The sequence below is a fragment of the Musca autumnalis genome, unplaced genomic scaffold (assembly GCF_047663935.1).
Source record: "Musca autumnalis isolate F117 unplaced genomic scaffold, ASM4766393v1 scaffold_3, whole genome shotgun sequence".
In the NCBI taxonomy this organism is placed as follows: Eukaryota; Metazoa; Arthropoda; class Insecta; order Diptera; family Muscidae; genus Musca; species Musca autumnalis.
This window is the reverse complement of record NW_027411866.1, coordinates 144,014,497-144,041,784: the sequence shown is the minus strand read 5'-3', so window position 1 is coordinate 144,041,784 and position 27,288 is coordinate 144,014,497. Positions and strand designations below refer to the sequence as shown.

The 27,288-nt window shown below is 38.5% G+C and overlaps 1 protein-coding gene across 49 annotated transcripts in view; it reads right to left on the bottom strand.

Moving 5' to 3' along the window:
• LOC141397847 (uncharacterized) overlaps window positions 1–27,288 on the bottom strand; it is a 401,443-nt gene that overhangs the window by 333,219 nt on the left and 40,936 nt on the right. For 24 of the 49 annotated variants that reach the window (XM_073974616.1, XM_073974614.1, XM_073974615.1 and 21 more), the window contains one exon: window positions 1,693–1,720. The exons of the other annotated variants lie outside the window; for them this stretch is intronic. The gene's annotated coding sequence lies outside the window, so the exon portion shown is untranslated. The remainder of the gene's footprint in view (window positions 1–1,692; window positions 1,721–27,288) is intronic. 49 annotated transcript variants of the gene reach the window in all.

Here is a 27,288-nt window from a genome sequence, read left to right as displayed (position 1 = left end):
CAGCATGTCATACAAACACACCACAACTCACCAAAATTGTTTTTTCAACACGGCATCGAATAGCGAGAGAAGAGAAACAAATTTTCGAAGAAAAGAGAGAAATATTGTTCAGTTGACACAAACTATTTTTGGATTTATAATACTACATGAGGAATCCAACAATATGTTAACAATACATATTTTGCTCTTGGAATATTGTTGGATCAAACATATTTTTTTCTCTGCGTGCACCTTTTGTTCTTGATATGCTGGAATCGAATTCAGCCATTGGATCCCCAGTCAGGGTTGTACGGCGGATGACCCATCAATTCCACGTTTTGTCCGGTCAAACAGGCGCTGGTTTGAATCGATGTGTGAGAGCTCGCATTGTCATGATGCAGCACGATTCGTGTTCTTTTGTTCGTTTTTCGAATTTCTCATGAGACTTCAGGCAAAAAAATTATAGTTTAACACTCAGAATTAACCGTCCTACATTTCTCAAGCCGTATAATCACCACACGGTCAGTTTAGCCGAAGACACAGGCGAATTTTTGCTTAGAAGTGCTTCTTACATGAACAACTTTCGTTGAATTTGGCTCGTTTTTCGAAGACCCAGACGGCCGATTCCTGCTTTGTTTCGGGCTCCTAAGCATAGATGCAAGATTCGTCGTCTGTGACGATCTTAAAAACGTCGTTCGAAGCTCCGCGATCGATTTTATGCACAATTTCTTTGAAACAAGAGTCTTTTTTTTGAACGATTATCCAATTTTAATTTTTGCGTCCAGGTGTTTATGCAATATCAAATATTAGTTGGTGGAAGAAATGTCCAAAGGATGTCTTTATCTCACGGTATTTAACATGGCGATCTCGCAATATCCGTTCATGCACGGCATATTGTTTTCTGGCACAACGACCGATTTTGGGCGACCCTGACGACCTTCGTTTTTTTTGGCGAGGACCGCCCTCGATTGAATTCATTAAACCAGCTTCTCATAGTCCTATAGGAAGGTCCTTTATCGACATACGAAAATTGTAAAAAATTCTTGGACGAAAATGTTTACGAGTAAATTCAATTTTTCTGCTAACGACAGACTGTCCTGAGTACGTCTAGGCTAAAAACTCTCAAAATTTCCAAGGAAATTTTCAAATGGCGCCTGCCAACACGCGGTGTTTTCAGATAGTTTTTGTGCAGCGCTCGTATAAGTTTACGACCATTATTTCGATGCATTACAAACTTTTTGGCCAAAACCAACTTATAATACCCTCCCCACATAGTGGTGTAGGGTATAATTATTAATCGGTGACGACTAAAAATTGGGATTTTGGCCAGGAAAATGGATTTTTTAACCATTGTGCGTCGCACGGGTAGGCCAAAACTCAAATGGAAAGACAAAGTTAAGAAATCTATTCTTATTTAGAATAACAAACCATTTGAGTAAGTATGCTATACTTCATGTCACATGCTACGGATACATCTCTGTTGGGAAATCGGATTGATGCATTTTTACTTTTGTATTCTTCGATCAAGTCCGCCGTCACAAAAGTGTGAAACATTCTTCTATAAAAATACAAAAGTTTCCTTTCAGATAAAACTTGTCTTTTCCAATTTATGATAAATTGATAATATCAAGGACCTTAAAGTCCTTTCTACGAATGTCCTTTTCTTGTAATATCGAAAAAAAATAATTTTGTTAGCTTTTATCGAATACTTACATGTTAAAAATAAAAACGATCAACGTACCTGCAATAAAAGAACAAACACAAATGAATAAATTGTAAAGGAATCGCATAAAAATATACAATGAAAAGAACTCTTTATGATGTAAAATGCATACACACAGAGAAAAAATATTTTTCGCTTTTGTTGGAACATGAATGTGTATTTCTGTTTCAACAATTCATTTGTTTTGTTCAAGCATTGCAAATCCAAATATACCATCGTTTGCTCCGAACATACAAAACAAAACAACATGCGAAATTTCTCAATATTTTAAAAATCATTGACAATACCTATGGTAGAAACTATCATAATCTAGAATTTTTACAAAAACTATTGTCAGACCAGTAAACCTTTTACTGAAATCTTTGATTTGATCTTATATAATTCTTTCCACATAATTTTGGTATAAATGTCACGTATAATATTGTAAACATTGACAAACAATACACATGGCCAGGTTTTGCCAGGTCAAACTAAAAAGACAAATTAAATGAAGAAACATAACTACTCCATTGGTCTCATCCTCCAAACACCTACCCCAACATAAGGAATTCCCATAAAACCACAACAACTATGAAAAGAAAACACAAATTACGACCAAAAACACACACTCATATTGTGGTGTAATTCAATTATCAAAACACAAAGAAGAATGAGAATGAAGAAAGAAACAAAGACAAGATTCTTATGGTGTACATACACAAAAAAGAACAAAGATAAAATAAAAATAGAAAACTAAGATAAGGAGAACTCATACAAACAAAACTCACCAAAATTGTCTTTTTCACCACGGCATCGAATACCGAGAGAAGAGAATAAATTGTCGAAGAAAAGAGAATAATTTTTTCCAGCAGACAAAAACTATTGTTGCTTATGACAACAACTATTGTTGGATATGTCAAAATCAATTGTTGTAGTTAACAAAAACGATTGTTGGGCTCACAATACTACATGCAGAATCTAACAATATCTTTACAATACATATTTTACTCTTCGAATATTGTTGGATCAATCATATTTTTTTCTGCGTGTACGGAAATATATCTGCTGACAACCGGAAAAAAACTGTGCATAATTCTGTTCCGTACATTTTATTTATGACACAATTAAAATGTAAACATTATTTTCTTACAACCTCATCAAGTATGTATTAAGATTTAAGGATATAGTTTTACGCAACTAATGTTATTCGGTATTCATTCATATCAAAAGTTTTGCTCAGCCACGCCTTTTTAAACCAGAAATCCATGCAGACTTCAACTTATTTTATTCTACAAAATCATTGAAAAATATTGACATTATTCTTGTTAAGAGACTTTTTGCATGCCGCACACACAATGGAGTCTCCTCTGTTATTCTCTCCTGACATTCTAAACAAATTTCTACATAAATCTTATTATCCCTAAATGAGATTTAATTCTTAAACCAAACAATTTCTTTAGGTATTTTTGTGTCCATTGAATCTAAACCTAAAAAGTGTCCCAAGAAAAGCCAGCATTGCAGAAATTCAAAACAAGTCCTTTGCAGCACAGCACAAAGGACCTTGTGCAAGCTGAATTCATATTCCATCTTTTCATAAAACAAATCTGCTTGGCCATTGAATGGAATAGCGAGAGATGGAAGCATTGCTATAGGTGAACGAATATGAGCGAGCAGGACATATAGAAAATAAAGCTACAACAAATAATGACAGTTTTGCCGGCTTTGGAAAATATATTTGAAGTGAAGTTAGCAAAAGAGGACTATTCTAAGAACACAATGGCCAACAACAGAAACTAAATTGACATAAAAGTGTGATGATGATGATAATGATGATTTTTCTGCACAAGGGAATATGAACGCTTAAGGACTTGGGAGAACACAATGGTTTGGTTGACTGGTTGACAAGGTGTTGGCTCAAAGCGGTAATAGACAAAAACGAGATTTGAAAAAGGCAAAAAAAAAAAATAAAGAAGTCTTTCGAAGAAGAAAAAATGCTGCTCACATGCTTAGCTAGCCAGCTACGGATTTTTCACAACTACAAATATGTACAAAAAATACCAGCTATGTGTATGCATGAAGGATACTAGCTTGCTGCAAGCAAATCTATTTAAAAATCTTCTCTTGTATGCAACCTAGGAAACAAGAATTTGACTTTGACGACGAACCAAAATCTCTACAACAACAAACTCATTGTGTATTACTGACAGTCATCATTTAGTTGAAGTTACTTTTGCCAACTAGACTAAAAGCAACAAGAAAAATACGAAGAACTATCGTCCAGACAGCAGGATAGACAAAATGATGGACGAAGGACAATGTGTTTTTATAAAGGCACACATTAATAGTGAAGATAGATGTCTGGATAGATAGCCAAAGGAAAGACGAAGAAGAACAAGAAAAACTTTAGTATAACATAAAACACGACTGCTGCAGCAACACGAGATGACATTGATGTTTAGCAAACGAACAAATCAAGGCGAGAAAAAGAAACATTTTTCAAATGTCTCGACGTATTACTTTTTTGGTCATTCTCAAAAGTTGAAAAGATATTTGTCATAGCCATATGGGACAGTTCGAAAAAATATAATGTAATAAGTTAGTTATAAAGTTAGTTGAAGGTGGGCAAAATGGATGAGAAATATTTTATGATATTTATCGACGGCTAGAAATTGAATAGGAAATTGGTAGAATTCTTTGTATACACATATTAAAAGCCTGTTTCTCTAAGACGATTCGAATTCATATTCGTTCGAATTACTACCAAACACCTGTTTTTACAGAAAAATTTTTGTTTTATTGAAAACACAAATGATTCAAAACCAAGAATATTGGTTGTAGTTCGAACGAATTTGAATTCGAATCGTCTTAGTGAAACAGGCTCTAAATAAGGAATGCTTAATGAGGGCGATGTTTGGTTTTCAAAAAATCTGAAACTCAATGAATATTTTTCATACGTGAATGTTAACAAAATATCAACATATTTGTAGGTACAAAAAAATTTATAATCTAAAATGGACTAAACATGAGAATTTTCTTTAAGGTCCCAACATGGAGTTTTGAAGAAACATTTTTACACTGCTCACAAAACGAATACATTTTCCAAGACCATATTTTGAAATTTTTTTCATAAGTTCATTTTAAGGACATGTCTCGTGACCAGTGTTGCCGAATTTGACAATTTATCGCCATTTTAACAATTTTTGTCTCAGATTTGAAAAGTAGCGATTTGGCGTTTTTGTGTGTTTAAAATGATGATTTTATGGCATTAACCAATACTGCTTGAATAAAAACATGATAACTATAATTTGACAAAATTTTAGAAAAACTTTAAGGAAAACATGGTTGCAAACTCGATTTTATGAGCCAGATTATCTATATTTAGGATCATATCTTCAATACAGGTATTTTAATCGTTTTTGCCTTACCATCGAATTATACAAGCTGAAAATTTTCAGTCTCATTGACATAACTATCAGTAAACAAGTAAGAAAAGCGTTAAGTTCGACCGGGCCGAACTTTTTATACCCTCTACCATGAACTATATTGGAGTGAATAGGAACAATTAGTTTAATTTCGTTTATTACAGGAGTAGTACATATATCTCAACTGATAATACTCCCTTCAAAATAGCTCATATGGGCGACATATTTGTGCTTTCCAAAACATGGACCAATATACATAAAATTGGGCAACCCAACTAGACCTAACCTGGATATTCAGGATTTAAATAGTTAACAACATCGGGAGCACCGTTCTGTGGAGGCTGTATAAAACGTTGACCTGTACCTATAAATTTCTGGAGGGAAGTTTCGTAACTAAATACTAGCGAATACTAAATACCAAATTTCGGTTATTCCTGTTGAACTTTCGAATTGCCGAAAATTGGGAGGGACTTTTTTATGGGGGGGCTATATAAAAACATGGAACAATACCGGAAAATTGCATACCCCTATCAAAAACTTAATACCAAATATCAGCTACTTCGGTGGGGAACGAAGATAACTATCAACTGTCAGTCATTTCGATGGGATTTTGAACAGCAACCTTCAAAATATCGAAAATCGGGAGGTACCGTTCTATGGGGGCTATATGAAGACATGGACCTATACCGAAAAATGTCAGGTGGAAAGTTGTATACACTCAACGAAGACTAAGTACCAACTTGTAGCCATTTCGGTGTTATAATGAGGATAAAACCTTCAATATACCGAAAATTCTAATGTACCGTTCTATGGGGGGGTACATCAAAACCTGGACGTATACCGACACATTTCTGAGGGAAATTTTTGTAGTAAAATACCAAATTTCAGCCACTTCGTTAGAATAATGAGACTAAAACCTTACAAATACCGAAAATCGGGCGGTACCTTTCTATGGAAGCTATATGAAGACGTTGACCTACCCCAACCAATTTCAGGTGGAAAGTTTTGTACCCTCAACGAAGACTATGTACCAAATTTTAGCCATTTCGGTGTTATAATGAGCCTAAACCCTACAAAATACCGAAAATTGGGATGTACCTTTCAATGAGTGTACATCAAAACGTGGACCGATACCTACACATTTCTGGGAGAAAGTTTTGCATCCCAAAGGAGGACGAAATATCAAATTTCAGCCATTTTGTAGGATAGTATAGCTAAAACCTTCAAAAATACCGAAAATTGGGAGATATCGTCCAATGGGGATATATGGAGACGTGGACATATACCGACAAATTTCCGCTGGATAGTTGTATACGCCAAACGAAGACTAAATACCAAATTTCAGTCATTTCGGTGGGAAATTGAGGCCACAACCTTCAAAATACCTAAAACAGGCAATTACCGTTCTATGGGGGCTATACTAAGGCGTGGACCGACATGTTTCTGGGGAAAGTTTTATACCCCCAACGGAAACTAAATACCAAATATCAGCCATTTCGGTGTAATACTGAGGCTAAAAACTTCAAAATACCGAAAATCGGGAGATATCGTCCTATCGTCCAAAACGTGGAACTAGGTAAGTTATTTGGGGGCCGTATAAAAGCGTGGACATATGTATACCAACACATTTCATTAGTACCAAAGAAGACCAAATACCAAATTTCAGCCACTTCGGTGGATTAATGTGGCCACAACCTTCAAAACACCGAAAATCGGGAGGAATCGTTCTATGGGGGCTATATGAAACCGTGGACCTATACCTACAAATTTCTGGGGGGAAGTTTTATGACCCCAACGAATACTAAATACCAAATTTCAGCCATTTCGGTGTAATACTGAGGCTAAAAACCTTCAAAATACCGAAAATCGGGAGATAAAAATCGTACTAAACAGTACCCAATGGAATGTTGCCAATTTCTGCGATTTTCAAAATTTTGTTGATGATTAGAAGATTTTTTTTTTGACAATTTCCGATCAACAGCTGTCGGCAACGCTGCACTTGGCATAAACGGCAACGGCATAAACTCTTCGGGAAAAATCTTTACCTCAGCTGGGTCCGGCTGGGATATGAATCTGGGTCGTCGCCAACCAACAGCAAATGTTGCTGACGTCTTAGTGCTCTGAACCACAATCCACTTAAAATAAAATCTTTCGATATGAAAAGACATACTACAATCTACGATTGAAAAAATGCTATCGATTTTAATATAATGTAATAATTGAAAAATTGATTTCTAGAAAGGAAGGGAGACAAATGACTCGTCTTTGGAAATAAAAAGCTTCGATTCAAAAGCTTAACAAATGCAAATGACGAAAATTGTCTAGCAATATGCTTGATGATATAAACCTAACCAGTTAACGAAACGATCGATCGTCGCTAGATATCAATTTTTTAATAGAATCTACTTAGGTCATATAGCTCGATTAATAAATAAAAAAGCCGTCATCAACTAAACTGAGTATAAATGCCACGGCGCCAAGTTCTATGCAGCGGATGGATTTGGAGGAATCTTCGACAATGAACCGTCTTGCAAAACATTATGTCTTATGTATCACCGTGGGAGCGGCAATATATCCCGGAATGCCTCCTCCATGATCTTTTGGTCAGTACCTGACCACATGTCAATTTCGTTGATATATAATGGATGTAGGGAATGGGTGCGCTTCAGAGGCTGCTAGTGTCTTCTTCGCCTTCATGGTTAACTGTGATGTTAGTTATGTTGCTGCTTGCTACGGAAACCCCATCAGTCTCACAACAACAACAAACGAGGCATCTAACCCCCAATTTGTTGTTCAGCGCCCCGGAAATGCATCATTCTTGCAATTAACTTGCAGTCGAAGGAACCGTCCACCTGTAACTTGCAACGTGGCGATGGTTACAACATTTTGCGAAAGGATCGTACAAGAAGCGGAGAAGAAGATTTCTTATACGCCAGTCTGTCCAGTACACCCCTATATCGCTTGAGCTTGACACTAGTAACCCATACATGGAATGAATGAGGATATCAGTAAAGTAAGGGACTGTAGAGGCAGAGTTGGTGAATGTGTATACCACCGATGTATACCACCGATGGGCTGTGCCGTCTGGTGCTAGGGGACTTCAATACTCACAGTGAGCATTGGCATTCCATCTTAGGCAATGACCAGAGAGGTACAGAGTGCTTACTGAACAAATTGATAGCTCTACATTTTGTACGGAGAATGAAGGCTACCACGCGGATACGAAGTGATTGCCATTGCTCGCCAAACATCACCATTGTGGCACACGATCTGATAACTGACATGTTCTGGCAACCCGTCATTTACTTTACTTTCCTAACCTCTGACCGTTGTACTTTTCTAAACCATGGGAAAGCTGATTGGCAAGGGTACAGAGCATTTTTCAATCACCGCTTCAGTGAGCTGCCCTGGATAGCAACTCTCTTGCTGCCGCTCGCTACATACCTGCTGGTCGAATACCCGAAAGCAAACCAAATTTCCCAGCAGAGCGACGGGACTAGCAAATAAACGTGATGAACTTTGTCATACGAACACTGAAGACCCAAGAGTTGGGAAACTTACTCCTGAAGTCATCAGACTAGTGGGATCATAAGCGGAAAAGTGGCTAGAACACCTGAAGTAATGCAACATTGGCACAGGATTCAGTAAATTGTGGGGAACGGTGCAATTACTCTCGAATCCGGGAAAGCAGAATGATAGAGCGGTTGTTACTCTCAAAAGCGTGCGAGTGTTATTTTAACCGGCTGTTTTTAGAGCGCCCCGAGAGAGATTCTAGAGGCACCGCTCCACCCCATTATTAGAGGAAGTTTTCCAGTTTGCCAACATCAGCATACTTCGGGAAAATGCATAGCACCACAACAGCATTTCACGTCATATTCACACATATCAGGAGTGGAGTGAACCAAAGCAGGCCTTGTAACTGAACAGTTATGGTGGCAATTGACATATTAAAAGCTTTCTATACCAATCTGTACGAGTATATAGAGCAGACTTTCATCCTCTTTTTGTAGAATTCAGAAATAAGAAGTCCAAAGCCCATAAATTGAAGCGGGGAGTCCACAAGGGGTGGGTGATATCTCCGGAAATGTTTAACCTCTAACTTTCTGAAATTCCACACACTCTAGATGGCATAGAAATCGTAATGTATGCGGATGCATGTACGACCTTAACGTCGGGTCCTATTGTCGATGATATATGTCATAGGTTAGTGCAGTTCTTCCATTCACTGCCACGCTGTTCATAACTTGGACGGTTGAAATGAGGCTCCAACTGAACATAGTGACCGATGGTTTACAGATTCCGAACACCAAATACTCCAAAATATATGGGTATATTGTTCAATAGCATGTTTAAGTCGTTTGCGCAAGCCACAGCTACTTGTGATAAGTTCAGCAGTGGGAACAATGTCCTCAAAACCTTGTTGACCTCTTATTTGTGGTAAGCTATGCGGTGACAGTGTTATATGCATAAACAGCTAATAGAAAGCGGTAAGGAAAGTTTAAAAATCTGTTGGGGCCGACTATACGATACCCTACAACACCACAATTTCAATATAATTTAGAGAATTTTTTCTTGACAAGATTGCTTCCCTTTTTAAAAATTTCATCAAAATGTCTGTCCAATTTGTGTTTAGTTCGTCAAATATATAAAATGGGGGCGAAAATATATATGGGAGCTATATCCAATCTGAACCGTTTTTTTTTCCAAATTTCATCGAAATTGGACAGAATTTGCGTGTTTGGCGCATCAAATACCTCAAATCGGGCGAACATGTATATGGGAGCTATATCACAAATAGCGTGATTGGTACACCAAACACCACAAATGGCCTGAACTCATACCCCTAAATGTTTTCCATTTGACCCAAAAATCTTATATATGAAATTTTATGGCGATCGGTTATCGTTAACCCGCGCCCACCTAGCGATCTTTGTTTTCATATTAATTTGTATGGAACAAGAGGTGAATTTTCACAAAGGGCAATTATAACCCAATCGATGAAACAAACTTTACCAGTTCATTGTTGTGGTGAACATACTTACGTTGCTACAACAACAACAAACTACCATATGGGTTGAACCTCCACTCCACAGGCGGCAATATGCTACTTGATCTTCAACCAGGCGCCATTTGAATTTATTGTTGGAATGTTTGTCAGTCTCTAGCCTAGACTTACTCAGGACAGTTTGTCGTACGACCATTTTATGTGTTGTTTCCAGTGACTTCACTTTGCAAAAAAAATTTTATTTACTTATGAACATTTTCGTCCAAGAATTTTTTACATCTTTCGACAAATCTTTGTATGTCGATAAAGGACCACCTTATAGGACTATGAAACACTGTTTCAATGAATTCAACCGTGGTCGGCACTCGCCAAAAAACAAAGGTTGTGGGGGTCGCCCAGAATCGGTCGTCGTGCTAGAAAAAATGTTCCGTGCACGAACGGTAAATTCGAGATCGGCATGTTAAATACCGTGAGATAGAGGCATCCTTGGGCATTTCTTCAACCAACTAACATTTGATATTGCATAAACACCTGGCCGCAAAAATGGATTTTTCTCGTTAGATCCAGCAAAATTGGACAATCGCTCAAAAAAGGCTCCTGTGAATTGGTTCAAAGAAATTGTACATAAAATCGATAACGGTGCTTCAAACGACGTTTATAATATTGTCACAGACGACGAATCTAGGATCTATGCTTAGGAGCCTTTAACAACAGCAGGAATCGGTCGTTTAGGTCTTCGAAAGCGAGCCAAATCAAACAAAAATTGTTCATGTAAGATGAACTTCGAAGCAAAAGGCTGACAGATTCTTCAGAAAAACTGGCCGTGTGGCGACTATATGGCTTGAGAAATAAAGGACGGTTATATATTGTTTGCATGAGAAAAGAACAAGAGAAGACAAATCATTCTTCATCATGACAATGTGGGCTTTCACACATCGATTCAAACCATCGCCTGTTTGACCGAAAAGAAAACTTGGAATTGATGGCTCGATTTTTATTGCCTGAAGATTTTGTAAAAGCGTTAAAAAACCACGTTTTGGAGGTGTCTCATTCGGAGTGAAAAAGTGCTTCGCCAATAGGTTTGAGCGCACGAAAAAGTGTATGGAGACTATGCTGGAGACTACTTAAGAAAACAATAAAAACGTTTTTGATGGTAAATATTCGCGTTTTCATTGTTAGGCCAGATAGTTATCGTTCAGCCCTAGTATCACTACAAATGTACTTCGAGCCAATTAATGTACACACAACTCATAGGGAGGAATATATCCACAACTTCCCATCTCTGGGCGGTATAGAGATTTCTACCGACAACCTCAATTTACTGCTCTCATATAAATTGAACGAAAATTGTAGTGTCTTCCTTGCAATCCAAAAATCTGCTGAATTGATAAGCAATATGAATATGGACATAAGCGGACCGGTGACGCTCTACCAACTCTCTGTTACTAGTCAAGCGGCTCTTAAATTGCTCCATTCTAAAACTATTGCACACTTGAAATAGTGGGACCATTTCCAGAGTGCAGTAGTTCTAGAATGGAAGAATAGATCTTAACTTTGTGTTGGGTCCCGCGTCATTGCAACTTCGAAGGAAATGAAATAGTGGATGAACTGGAGAATCGCGGATTACAGTCAGTCAATATTACAATCAACAACTCAAATAAGATATCGGGATAATGCTAGCTAGATTTGGCAATACCAACGATGATGATTATATTATTGAATTTCTGCTGCTTTTCTCTTTGAGATGAGCTGAAACATCTGTAGATTTTTGCAAATACAAAAAAATATTATTACACTATATCGGTACACCTCCGCTTTCTGCGTATTTGTTATGCTGATCTTCATTTATGTATAATCAGTAACAAAAAATGGAACATGTTTTTACTAAAACCTTTAAATTTTATATTATTTCTAGATTATTTTAAAATTCAACATTCCCCACTTCCGAACAAAGTTTATCTCCAAGCAAAAGATTAATTGCAATTGTACACACATTCATTTCTTCATTGATAACACTTTTAAATTTCGAATTTCAACAGCAACAAAAATCTATGATAACCTTTGACATTTCATTTTGGAAATATCCCATATATTTAAAACACACATCGGTGTCATATAGACCAAAATATGAGCAGCTGTGCTACGTAGCTTTAGTGTACGCGCGCGTGTGTGTGTGCGGACCCGTTTCATTATGAAATTTTAAAAAGACCCATAATGCGATAGCCATTCATTCAAGTGTGGTAAATTTCTGAGCATAGAGAAGAGTCACCATCAATGTGCGTTCGTTTGTTCAATGTTGTTCTTTTTGTTGTCGTCATTGTTGTTATATATGATGTCTGTAATGTCTATGTCATGTATTGCTTTCAGGCATATTTATGTTACTACTACTGCTGCTGTGACTACTTCCTAACCACTACAGATGTTGGCTGGCTGGCAGTTTGGTGATGCCATTGCAACAACTGGTCGATACAACGATATAGTAGCCGTGTAACTCACATGGGCCACCACACTTGCCAGAATTTTACTATTTTTGTGATTTGTGGTAGTCATGCTTATTCCTTTCATTTTCGGCCACAACAGCTACAACGGCATTGTTACCAAGAGTATTAAATTTTTCAGCTTTTTTTTTTTTTGTAAATGTGTTCTGAACATGGTGCATAGTTAACAGAAATGCTAAATGGCTGAGAGAAGCCCAAAGGCGGTACTAGGAAATATAGTCGTAGACGAGTGAATATGTGTGTGTAGTAAAGAGTTTACGGAATAGTGCAAATTGACTAAATATGTACACACACACATAATGTACAGTATGTCCATTAAAATCCAAAATTCGCAGAAATTAAAAATATTTCACAGATTTTACAAAGATTTTATATACAAAAAGATAAGGAAGGGTTATTCCGTAATTTCTATATTTTTTTTCCTATAGAAAGAAATCAGTTCCTGTGAGCTAAAAATTTATCTTCACAGCCTTTATAGTCCTGGAGATTAAGATTTTTCCAACTTAATATCAATGTGGAAAAAGTCACAACTAGAAAAAGTGACAAATTATTTATAGTGTAAGAATTTTCCCAGAGGAAACAGTACATTCTTGTGGACATGCTTTCCTAAGAAATACCCACGTTTTAATTTACTTACCTTCGGCTGATCATAATTAGCGAGCTTTTTGATGTTCTTTGTTGCTCCAAAAAAATTAATAAAACCCATGTTACTGTCATTGCCCACTTACAATAAACTTGAGATTTTGTTGTTGTTGTATCAACGCCAATATGTTCGTTCGTATATTTTTTTAGTTATCTGCTACCGGTTCCTTTGTGTCCAGACATTTTTGCAGTTGGGACTACCTGCGTCCATGTTGATTCAGAAGACATGTGAGATGGTTTGGCTGGGCAGTTAAACAAATTTAGAATATCGTGTCATCCCAATTAGAGCTGGCAAACTATGAATAGTCTGACTATCGTTTGGATCGCTGTAGTAGAGCTTCGTATATATCGGATTCCGACACAAATATTTCTTGAATAATTCGCGACAAATGACCCAAATAAATATCCACCGCCATTTATAAATGTGTGTATGTATCGTTTTGTGGCTTTTGGGTTTGTATTTAACAAACAAGACAGAGATATACCCTCAGCATGTGTATATTGAAACAATTTTTTTTCATCAAAAAACGTATGTATTTAGAGGGTTTTAAAAATTTTGGGCGCATGAACCGACAAAAATGTTGATTAGGGTTAAAGATCGAAAGTTTGTGGAGGAATGGATCAACATTGGCCATTATGGAAGTGGATCTCCAGCCACTACATATGGTGCCTTAGGGGGTTTTATACCCTTCGGGCTGTTTGCTCCAGAAGTGTGGATTTGCCCCTAAAAAAATTTTACCATCGTAATTGAGGCAGCGAATGCAATTTGCTTCAACAAAAATCAATGTGATTCGATTGCAGGTCGTACAGTGAACTAATCCGAAATTTTGTGTGAGAGGTACCGGATGGAGTGGACAAATATAGCCCATATTTGAACCTGATCTATATCTGGTAAATATATTAGGATGTGTACAGTATGGACCAATTCGGACACTCCCTTCAAGAGTTACAGTACGAACAATTTTTCCGAACATTTTTGAACTTTTGTGGCGGAGGTTCCTGAAGGAGTGGACCGATATGGCTTATCTTCGAACTTAAACTATGTTTGGACAAAATATTACTAAGGCCAAATTTTGGACCCAATCGTCAGATCCGTTCGTGAGTTATGTTGCGCTCCAGCCATCTTACACTGTGTCCTAGGGGTTTTGTGCAACTTTCAGGCTATTTTCTTAGGAAGTATGGACTTGCGCCTGACGGAACTTGTGCCGTCGTATGGGGGGCAGTGAATATAAGTTGCTAAAACAAAAATCAAAGCGATTTGAGAGCAGGTCCTAAACTGAACTTATCCGAAATTTTGTGTGGGAGGTACCCGAAGCAGTGGATCGATTCATTCCTTATTGGAACCTCGTCTAAGTCTGGCAGCCATTTCAAGATTAGCAAAGAATGGACCAAATCGGTTACTTTCTTCAAGAGTTATCGTACGTAGAAATTTTCCGAACATTTTCGAACTTTTGTGGGGGAGGTACCGGAAAGAGTGGACCGATATAACCCATCTTCGAACTTAAACTAAGTTTGGACAAAATATTACGAAATCCAAATATTGGACCGAATCGATTGATCCGTTCGAGAGTTATCGTGCGCTCCAGCCAGCCAGACAGACAGATAGACAGACGGACGGACATTGCTCAATCGACTCCAAATTGTCTGAAACACATTTCGTCCAAACATACTTGGGTTCTTAAACCATTATTTCGATGAGGCACAGTTTGCCCGTATGAAAGTGTATATACCCTCGTTAGCATAAATGCTGAGGGTATAAAAACATTTTAGAAAACCCATGAAAAACGGCAATTGATAAATTCTGTTATATTCTCTTAAATTCTGTTTTGTTCGCCATTGATTTCTGATTAGAAAATTCTGCCTGATTAGAACATTCTCCACAGACCCACCTTTTTGCTTCATAAGAGGTCAGCAGGATTTCTGTGCCAGCACCCCAAGTGCTACCTGCTAGGGACTTAAAGGCCTTGTAGCAAATACCTGTGGCTGTCGCGGATGAGTTGAACATGCTATCGAACGTAACCGCAATATTTTGGGGTATATAGTGGCGGGAATTCGGATAACATCGACCAACATATTTAGGGGCGGTCTCAGTTCAGTGTGAACATTGTGGCAGCAGACTTAGCGGCGGATATTTTCATATTACCGAGATGGAAGAACTGCACTAAGTAAGCTATGTTGATAGTTAACCGACCACATACTTCATCGATGATAGGACCCGATGCCATGATCTACAATCATCCACATACAATACGGTCTCTATGACGTCTGGGAGTTTAGAATTACAGAAAGGTAGAAGTTAAAATTTAAATTTTGTATATCTAGCAACCTTCTCTTCTCCCTATCACTCTCCGGGTTCTCTACAAGTTGCTTTTGCAAATATCAGCCGATCTATTATGCTTCTGTCCTGGATTTGAAAGTGATTTAATCATTGTCCACAGTTTACTCTATCCTGTGCCAATGTTGCATTACTTCAGGTTGACCATCAACTTTTTACGCTTATGCTCGCTTACTAACCTGTAAGTTCCCTAACTCGTTGGTTTTCAGGGTTCTTTTGACGAAGTACGTTGATTTCGTAAATCCGTCGTCTCTGCTGGAAAATTTGGTGTAATTTTAGGTAGTCGATGATGCTCCTAAAATATTTCTCTTGTACCTGAGGATCTGAGGGACTTGCAGCTCTCTGAATTGGTGATTCGTAAATTATCTCAACCATTGCTAATGAGCCCTTTGATGGGTCAGCGACGAGAGCTAATGAAGTCGCGTGGTCTCTTAACGGAGACGATGATATGAAGATGATCTGAGCCAAGCGAATTAACGGGTTGCCAGAAAACGTCCTTTATTGAAGCATATGTCAAAGCACATGCTGGGTATTGAAGTCTCCTACCACTAGACGGTTATTGGTCTCCAAAAAAGCGAAATTATGTCGGGCATTTAACGCAGGGTACAAGCTATTCATGGGCGGAATATACACAGTTAGCACCTCTACCTCGGTACTACCCTCATACGGGAGTTGCACGAAAACTATTTGGCCTTGACAACACAGCGTGTTGCCAGGCGCCATTGGAAATTTTTTTGGACAGTTTGACAGTTTTTAGTTTATACGTGCTCAGGACAGTTTGTCATATGACCTGCGTTGTGTTGTTTACAGCGACTTGAAAAAATCAATTTGCAAAAAAATGGAATTTACTTGTGAACATTTTCGTCCTATCATTTTTCACAACGGGATAATCACGACAAGAGTGCATCTATCAAATTAAATATGTATATGTCTATAAAGGGTCATCTTACAGCAATATGAAAAACTGGTTTAATGAATACAATCGTGGCCGAAACTCGCTTAAAAAAAAAAGATCGTGAGGGTGGTCCAAAATGGCCTTTGTGGCATAAAAAATTAAATACCGTGAGATAGAGGTATCTCTAAGCATTTCTTCCACCAACTAACAATTGATTTTGCATCAGCATCTGGCCGCAAAAATCGATTTTTCTCATTAGATCCAGCTAAATTGGATAATCGCTCAAAAAAGGTTCTTGTGGATTGGTGCAAAGAATAAAAGCGATCGCGGTGCTTCGAACGGCGTTTGTAATATCGTCACAGGCGACGAATGTTGGGTGTATGCTTAGGAGCCCGAAACAAAACAGGAATTGACCGTATAGGTCTTCGACAACGAGCCAAATCCAACTAATGTTGTTCATGGAAGAAACACTTGGAAAGAAATAGTCGCATGTTTCTTCGCAAAACTGACCGTGTGGTGACTATACGGCTTCAGGATTGTAGGACGGTTAATTCTAAGTGATATTCCACAATTTGTTTGCCAGAAGTCTCCTGAGAAATTCGAAAAACGAACAAGAGATGACGAATCATTCTGCATTATGACAATGCGCACTCTCACACATCGATTCAAACCTGCGCATTTTTGAGTGGACAAAACGTGGAATTGAAGTGTCGTCCATCGTACAGATCTGACTGGGAATGCAATGACTTTATTTGATTCCAGCACATCAAGAAAAAAGGCGTGGTCAACGATTTTCGTAGCTAGAAGATATTGCAAAAGCGTTCAAAATCCATGTTTTGGAGGTGTCTAAATTGGGGGTGGAAAGGGGACTACTTGAGAAAACAATACAATTATGTTTGATGGTAAATATTCGCGTTTTCATTGTTAGGCCAGATAATTATCCTCGTACATGGCATGTATGGGTCACTAGAGTCAAGCACAAGCGACATAGGTCCCTACTGGGCAGGCTATTGTATAAGAAAGGCAAATTTTCTTCCTCCTCTGCTTCTAGTACGATCCTTCAACAAAACGTTGTAACCATTGCAACTTTGCAAACTGCAAATCACGCTGAGCTTTGTTTACTGTCACTGAATCGCGGCGACCATGGTGTTTCTCCGACTAATTAAGTCTACAATTTCGCTGATTTTGTTGCGGAGACCGCTGCAATAGGATTGCAGGAATGATGCATTTCTGGGGCGCAGAACAACAACATGGGGTGTAAGAAGTTGCATTGGTTGTAGTAGGGTAGATTGCGGGGTTGTCTCTATTCCGACGATGAAGTTGCAGATACTCTGGTAGATGTTCTGGTGTATCGGGCAGCAACATAACTCCCATCGCCATAGTTCTAAAAGCGGTTAAGACCAGACTGGGAATGGACCCATTCCCTATATCCACTACATCCCACCAATGTAATATGTGGTGGATGCGGATCTGGCAAATCTGGTCTTGGTTGCTCCTAAAAATCTTTAAAAATTCCGCTTTTATTCTGGTCTTATTTACTTATCAAAATCTTTAAGAGTTCCAATTTTAATCTGGTCTTGGTTGCGCATCGCTTTATTTTGTTTCTCTTAAAAATCTTTAGAAAATCCAAGTTTATGGTGGTCTTATTTGTTTTTAAAAATCCACACTTATAAATTTTTACACACTCCACACTCCTAAATTTTTAAAAAGTCCTCGTTTTTAATACAGTTTGGTTACTCTTCCTTCCTTTTAAAATAACAGTCATCTAGCACCCAATGACAAATTAATTTTGTTCAGTACCTACTGTACTTAATTTTAATGGACCATTGACGAACACACACACACATTTACATGCAGATTCCTAGAGGGACACAAAAGGAGCAAAGGCTTTACTCGTTCATTTCCAAAACTATTGTAAAGGAATTGCACTCACTGAACATGCATCATTCTGCCATGCATCATGGTTTTCTATGGCTCATGTGTAACTACAAAAGAAATGAATAAATAAACAAAAACTTTTAGAAACACACACACACACACATCAAGGCTCGCCTATGCACATGAACGTGAGGCACATCATCAACAGCATACTCATGTTCATGCAGCTCATCATCATCACCAGTTGTTGTTGTACTGAGAAAATTATATGACTTTCAAATGGAGTTGTTTTGATTTATAGCAGAAGTTGTAAAACGAAAATGGACTGACTGACTCCGATTCACAGATGATGATGATGATGAGAATGGAGCTATGCTTGAAATGGCATCGTCGTCGTCATCATAATAAGCAAAGCAAAAACCATTCTCCTCTACAAATACATGCAAGCATATATCCTCATTCGTTTGACGGCTACGATAACAAAAAAGGGGGCATTGCCAGTTGTTGATCTTTTTCATACCTCGCTCTTTGTGTGTGTCTCACTCGGTGTTTAAATTACCGCCGCCGCCAAAGTACTTAGTGCAATTCAAGTCAATTTAATGTGAAGTTATTCAGTCTGTTCAGTTCAAATCAAAAGAAATTAATGGTCCATAGTGGTTTTGAAGCAGCAACAGCAGTGCGCCTTTTTTCTATAGTAAATGCATGACTTGTATATTTCCATAGAGAATTGTCCTTTGAATGTGAAAACAAATACATTCATACATAGGTGAATCATTTCGCCCAGTTCGCTAGGGTTCTAATGTTATTGTGATAAATTTTAATGAAAGACCTGAAGTTATTAAAAAAGTGGTATGAGAGGCATATAATTACACTCAACACAACTACATCATCCCATAGCGGCCGGTTTTACACGCCGGATTAACTCGGAGGAATCTTCGACCAGTGGCCGTCAAAAGTAGGGAATGAGTGCACTTCCGAGGCTGTTCTGGCCTTAGCCGCCTCCAGGACTAATGCAATATGTGTTGTGTTGCTGCCTGCTGTTCTAGAACATCTCCCAGCGTGTCTCCAGCTTCGTCATCGGAATACGAGACCTTTGCGCAGTCTCTCAACAACAACAAACGCAGAATTTTACACATTGGTGTAGTGGTTACGCCCTGGAAATGCATCTTTCCCCCAATTCTGTCTCCGCAATAAAGTCAGCTTTTATGAGTCGAATAAACATCATTTTTGCAGAATGATCGTAAAAGACGTGGAGGAGCAGGACTTGCCATCCTTACCAGCCTCTCCAGTAAATACGGTTCTACCTTGAGATTAGCTCTAGTGACCCATATATAATTGTTCCACAAACATCCCAGACGGGACAAGAGAGACTTCTCTCATATCAATGACTGCACCCCGATTCATATTAGCTCAATGATATGAGACCTTCTGCTTATCGCAGAGTTCGAACGACTGAAATACTGAGGGAGGTATTTTGCCGTTGAACATTTTGATGTTGCCTGGCTGGGGACTGGAACCCACGACCTTCAGCGTGCAAGGCGGGTGTACATGCAGGTTCACCACGGTGGCCCATACTTGGAATGTATGTAGGTATAGAGGCAGTAATGTGTGACAATGCCGAGTTCCGCCGATGCCTTTTAGAAGGCAATACTCGTCTGGCGCTAGGGGACTTCGTGGCTTTTTCATTTCATCTTAGGCAGCGCAGTAAAGCTTTTGCGCGGTAAACAAATATGATTCTACGAAGATAATAGGATATTGCCACAGCTCATCAGTCATGAATTCCACGGCGACGGGCCCAATGTATCGGATTGACTCGGAGGAATCATGTGCTAGTATTCGTATACTTTTTCACTATGGGAGCGACAGTATATCCCGGAGTTCCGAGCTCTTTTGCTCCGTGCCGGGATAGAGAAGAACCCCTGGCCATGGAAATGTTCCGTTGGCAAGATCCGCATTCACCATATCCCAACTTCGGTGAGATATAATGGATATTCCCTAAATAAGTGCACTTCCGAAGTTTTTAAGGTCTTAGTCGCTTCCAGGACTAGTGTGATAGGATTGGTGCTTCCTCGTCGGAATACAAGACACCCCCGCAGTCTCCCCAACAACAACAATCGCAGCATGTTGTTGTTCAGCACCCCGAAAATGCATTATTCCTGCAATTCAATTGCTACGGTATCCGCAACAAAATAGTATATTTTATGAGAAGGAGGAACGATGACCATGATCGCTATCGTGTAAACAAAGCTGACCGTCTTCTGTAGCTCGCAACGTTCCAATGGTTACGTTTTGCGGAAGGGTCGCACGAGAAGCAGAGGAAGAGAACTTGCATTTCTTATACACCAGGCTGTCCAGTACAGACCTATCTAATTTGAAAATACCCAGCAAAATTTGAAGGAAGGGGTTCCATGAGATGACGTGATTTTATGGAATCTTTTGCATTGGTTGAAACGAAGTCGTGGAAGATCCGATATTTTCATTAGTATTTGAACCAACGCAAAGGAAGTCGTGAAAGATCCGATCTTTTCATCTGCATTTGAACCAATTCCATCGATCCAATAGAGATGAGTTTTGTGTTTTTATTTATACACATTTTTCTAAATTATTTACAATAGGCTTGATGTTGTCGGAGACTCGAAATCACAACCAAGGTTGCAAAAACACTAGTCGTAATGATAATGTCATTGCAAAGAGTTGGTGAAAATTACATGCCAAAGCATTGGAGGAAATGACATGCCAAAGCATTGATGTAAATGACATGCTTTGGATCCAAAAATGAATAGCATCTTTTGGGGTCCACGCTCATATAAAATTCATCGATGAAGATACAAAAAAGATGACATGCCAGATCACTTTGACCCATGATTGAATGACATCTTTGGCAGCGAACATTTTGCTGGGTAGCTGTACTTGAGTTACATGCCGACATTAGTTCGATTTTGGAGGGCAATAACCGTCTGCTGCTAGGGGACTTCAGTGCCCATCATGAGCTTTCACATTTATTCTCAGGCAATGACTAGAGGGGTACAGCCTTGGCCGAGCAAATTCATAGCTGTGGTACCCGATCTAATAAATGAAGTGTCCTGGCAAGCTGGGCTAAGGCCACCTTGTTATTATCGTCTCAGTTAGCAGATAACCCGACGTCATAACCTCTGACCGCCGCACTGTCTTTCTGAATCATGAAAAAGCTGATTGGCAAAGGTTCAGTGAATTTACTAATATCCGCTTCAGAGAGCTGCCCATTCCATTCAGATCCCCTTGTAGCTGAGAGAATTTGCCGGGACATCATAACAGCTACAGCCATTCGCTATTTACTTGCTGCTCGATTATACCAAACTGCCCAGCAAAGACCAGCAAATGAGTGTGATGAGCTTCGTCGTACGAAGCCTGATGACCCACAAGTTACTGAATTTACTCTTCAGTTCATTTAGGAGATCATAAGCGAAAAAAGTGGCTAGACCATCTGAAGCAAGGCAACATTGGTATAGGATTAATAAATTGTGGGCAACGGTTAAATAACTATCGAACCCGGGAAAGTGGTGCGCGTATTATTTAACAGACAATTTAGAGAGCACTCGAGAGTGATAGGGCGAAGATACGCCGTATAAACGCCCTTCCATCTCAGAAGGTTCCACCACAATTTACGATGAGCTATGTTTTATCCGAAACGCGAAATCATCCACAGCATTGGGTCCACACGCAACTTCAATTCTAATGCTTAAGCAACTGCAATAAACGGGACTTGAGTATTCGACAAGTGTCCTCAATCTATCGTTAGTCACCCATACTTCTGGTACAGTGGGCAGGGTTGTCCCGTTACTAAAGCCAGGCTAGGATGCCAACATAAACGAATCGTTCAGATCGAATTTCCTCCTGTTGCCAGTAGCGAAGATCCTAGAGGCACCACTCCTTCCCATGATAAGAAGCAGTTTCCCAATTGCCTAACATCAGAGTGGATTCCGGAAAATATACAGCGTTACATGCCATATCCACACATATTAGTCGAGGACTGAACTAGAAAAGGCCGAGCGACAGAACATTCAAGGTGTCTCTTCAGTTTTTCAAGGTCTTCGATACCGTCAACCATGCCTAACTGTTCGAGGATATAGAGAAGATTTCACTCCAGCCGTGTTTGAAACGATGGTTAATGTGTACGCCAGTCGTTACTGAGAGTGAAGCATGGAGTTTCCCCAGGCGGGATGATATCTACGGAACTTTTTAACGTCCACCTTTCTGAGATTCTACAAACTCCAGAGGCTGTATCCGGCAATGAAACCGGGTAAGTATGTCATATCAGACGAGTATTGCACAAGACTTCACAAGACCAAACAGTAATGGTGGCTCTTGACTTATTGAAGGTCTTCGATTACGCCACCTTGTCAAGCTGTTCGAAGATATAGAGAAGACTTCCCCCAAGCCGTGTTTGAAACGTTGGATAACGAACTATATGTGGCTCATCTCTCACCGCAGAAAGGGTTGTTTGCTGATGCCAATCGTTTGTGGAATTCAGAAAAATTAAGTCTAACACCCGTAAAACGAAACAGCGGGTGTGATATCCTCGGTACTGTTTAACCTCTATCTTTCCGTAATTTTACATTAACCGGTGGCATAGAAAACGTAATGTATGAAGAAAATCAACTTTATGTGTGGGCGCCTTATGGAATTCAGATATAAGAGGCCCAAGTCCCGTAGAGTGAAACAGGTAGTTTCCCAAGGCAGAGTAAAAACTCCACACCCCTCAGACGGCATAGAGATCGTAATGTATGCGAGTAATTGTACTATGTTAGCGTGGGTCCTATCGTCGATGACATATGTGATAGGTTAACTGTCTACATAGCTGAGTTAGTGTACTTCTTCCATTGGAGGAATATGAAAATATACGCCGCTAACTCCATTCCCATACTTTTCACCACACTTTTCATTACCTTATCGGTTGAAATGAGGCTCCCCCTGAACATATTAGATGATGGTGTCTTGATTCCGACCACTAACTACCCCATGGTATTGGGTGTAACGTTCGATAACATGTTTCAGTTGTGCGAGCAAGCACCTACCATTTCCAACAAGATCAGAAGTAGGAACAAGGTCCTCCAGTCGCTGGCTTTCAAAGCCGTATGCTGGCCTGTAGTAAGCTATGCGGCGCCAGTGTGGTATGCAGTTGATAGCGTTACGCAGTGAAAGAAATTTGAAATCTGCCAAAATTCCGACCTGAGGACTTCAACAGGGTGTCTCCTCGTAATATCTGTGGATCACCTTCTTGAGTAGACGAATATGTTACCAGTGCATCAGCACAGCAAGATTTTGTGGATGCATTAACTGTTTGGGTATAATAGTTGTGCGGCCACAGTTTAGAGGAAAGTCTTCCTGCACCGAGTTATGTCAGAGAGATTTTCATGATCTAGGGAGAGAGTGGTTCAAAAGAGAACATCAAGATCAACTAGGCAAGATTGTGTTGCATTCACTCTGATGAAGTTAAGCAGGCAGTATGAAGATAGAGCGTGAATGCCGTACTCCATCGCAGCAGAAGAAATACAGGTACCAAAGCAAACACGAGTTTTTAAAACCAATTAAAATTCCGACTATGCTGCCCCCTGAATTTATTTTGGGCCCGAATACCAAAAAATAGTTAAGTGAAATGATATACGAACGAACATATTTTCATCATGGGTCGTACTTTACGAGCGGAAACACCCAACTGTGGAAAAATCGAAAAGAATCTGCTTATGTGGGTGTAACAGTAAGAGTCGAAGATGCCAGGGTGATGGTAACAATGTCCAAAAAGTCCAGTTGACTGGGACGGTCATTGCAAATTGTTAACTTCAAATTTGAAACTCCGATCGATGTTATTTAGGGGTAGTTTACACTATATGTAAATGTCATACGACATGAAATTTTCCATCGTTATATATTCGCTGTGTAATATTGGAGATTTTCCTTACGCCATTTACTCTGTGCGTCCACACTAGCAAAAATGTAAAAAACTACGTCTCCACATTGCCTCCGTGGGTAAATATGGAATGTTTTTATTTCGTGTCATATGACATTAATAGATAGTGTAAACTACCTCTTACCTAGGAGCCGGCATCTATAAAATAAGCAACATCGATTTTGAAATAAAAGGAAAAATAATGCTGACCGATGGTTGCTGGTTCAAAATTCACAGAATTATCACACTTGCTGTATGCTTAGAGCATTGGGTCTTGGCAGGGCAAATTAGGCTTTATTTTGACAAAAATTCTTTGAAAATCTATAAACGCAATATTCTTAGATAGAAAATATCTGTGACTTCTGAACCATGAGCAGCATGAGTATAATCGGAGTATGCTGTGTATCTGCTCTCCCCGATACTAATGCTCTGGTAATGCATTTTCAAAGACAACCATCATATGTCTAGCCACGTCGCAATTGACATATTTTTTTAATAATTCGTGAAAATAATGCTCATCGTGGAAGATCAAATTTTGAACTATTTATTTGTATGTGACACATATACAAATTCAGTAATCTCATCTCTCATACGTATCATTTTCATAAATGAATAAAAATAACAAAGCTATTATTGTTGGTTTTGACCCTCACTTAAAGGTTATCAACAAAACACTGCACACACAGATTATTAATTCTCTCGAAATTTATAATGAAATTCAAAGCGTAAAAACGAACAACAAACAGCTAAGACAAAGAAGTACATACGAATACTGTTAAATGGGGGAACGCAATGGAATTGGAACAGAAACAACTAGAAAATATTTGTTAATAAATAAAACAAGTAAGCAAAGGCTATAGTCGGACGGAGCCGACCATGTGATACCCTACACCACAACCTGTAGGAATTAGCTATGTGCAACCGCATTGCACGCTGAATGTCCGGGTATGATTCTCAGGCCTGACCACATCAAATTTTCAACGCTGCCATAATACCCCTTTGTAATGCTGCCGATATTTCCTGATTATTTCAGCCATGAAAAACTTCTCTACAAGTGGCAACTTGTACACGCCTTTCGGATTCGGCGATAAAAATACGTCACATATCAATGGCATAACATGAATTCATTCCCTCCCTTGTCCCTACTGGATTTCTTTGGACAATTTTTTAAATTATACATTTCTAAACAATATGCTGAAATTGGAAAATTCACATTGATTGTGGGTTTATTGAAGATCTATCGTCCTCACATATGCTTGGTAATGCACGCAGTTTTGTGATTTTCAGGGCATTTCGAAAATAGTTCATTGTGGTTATACATATACATATTTTATACCGATAGAAATAACTAATAATAATGAATAGAAATTCAAATAATTTGAATGCAAACAAATTTAAAAATCGCAAAATTATTCATATTCAATTACACACTAAGTAAGATAGTACTTATAAGTCCGCTCCGCTAACCGTGATATACCCTCAGCATCTGACCAAAAAAGAAGCAAACACAATAATTATGCCGTATAAAAAATATATATTTTGTAGGTATCGTAATGTAAGGCTTTACCAAATCTAATTTCTGATTTTGAAAAAAGTTTGAGAATGGACTTACTACGGAAAAAATTGTACCGCTGCAATAGGTACCGTGAAAAGAACATTCTTCAAAAAATTCAAATAGATCCGAAACTGGTCCTTAAACTGCACTTTTCCCAAATTTTGTGTAGGAGGTACTCGAAGAACGGGAGGAAATTATGGTTCTCTACAGAAACCCCATTACATATTAGGCAGTATTCCCGTTATCTGGCAGACACATTATTGCAATTTGAATCAGGGGAAAGGTCAGTAGTTATTATTCCATATGTAGGCTACTTTGCCAGTATATGCCTTCCAGAAATTAAAACATGTACCCAAAATAAAATCTGAATATTTTTCATACAAAATTAATTATCAATGTCACCCGCTAAATAATATCAGATCACCATTCAAAATTATAGGCATTTTCTTCTACCTAAACTCTTACCACGTGCAAAATTTCGTGACTATTGAACTATAATTGCGACCTCTAGCGGGTTTATAATTATACTACGATTGCAAACATCGTACTTGACACGCTACTAGACGACGTTATTGCAGAACTCAACGAACAGAATATCACAATAAAATTGCTTACGAAATATGTGGATGATATATTTGCAATTAAAAATAAAAAAGACGAGGAAACGATACTAAACCTTCTTAATAAATACCATCAAAAATTAAAATTTACTATTGAAAAGGAAGAATTTCAAAAATTACCATATCTGGACATGTTAATAATAAAAGAAGATGACAAATTATTAACTGAATGGTACACAAAAGAAACATCATCAGGAAGAATTATAAACTATCACTCGACGCAACCAAAAAAACATGAAAATTAACACAGCAAGAAGCCTTTTAAATAAGATATTAAATATAACTGACGACAAATTTTTGAAGAAAAACATAAAAAAGTTCGCTGGGATATTGGAGAAAAATAGTTACCCAATTAACGTTATCACTCACATAATAAATAACATTAATATTAAAAACAATTGCCAAAATGAAAAAGAAACGACTGATAATTATTTTTTCAGTGTACCATATTTGCCAAAATTGACGGACACACAAAACCTAAGAAGCATCATCAAAGACACAACAACAACAAAGGTAGCACACAAATCAAACGAAACATTGAGAACGATATTCAAAAGACCAAAAACAAAAGAGGAAAAAATGAACCAGAACAATGTTGTGTATGAGATCACATGTAAGGGTAACGAGAAGGAAGAATGCGGGAAGGTGTATGTAGGCACAACAAAGCGAATGCTATCAGTGAGAGTGGGTGAACATCAAGCAGATGTAAAAAAGAAGGCAGAAAAAACCGCGCTATCACAACATATGAAAGAGAATGACCATACAGCTGATTGGAAAAATGTCAAAATATTAGATAAAGAAAAAAGGCAAAACAGGAGATACACACTTGAA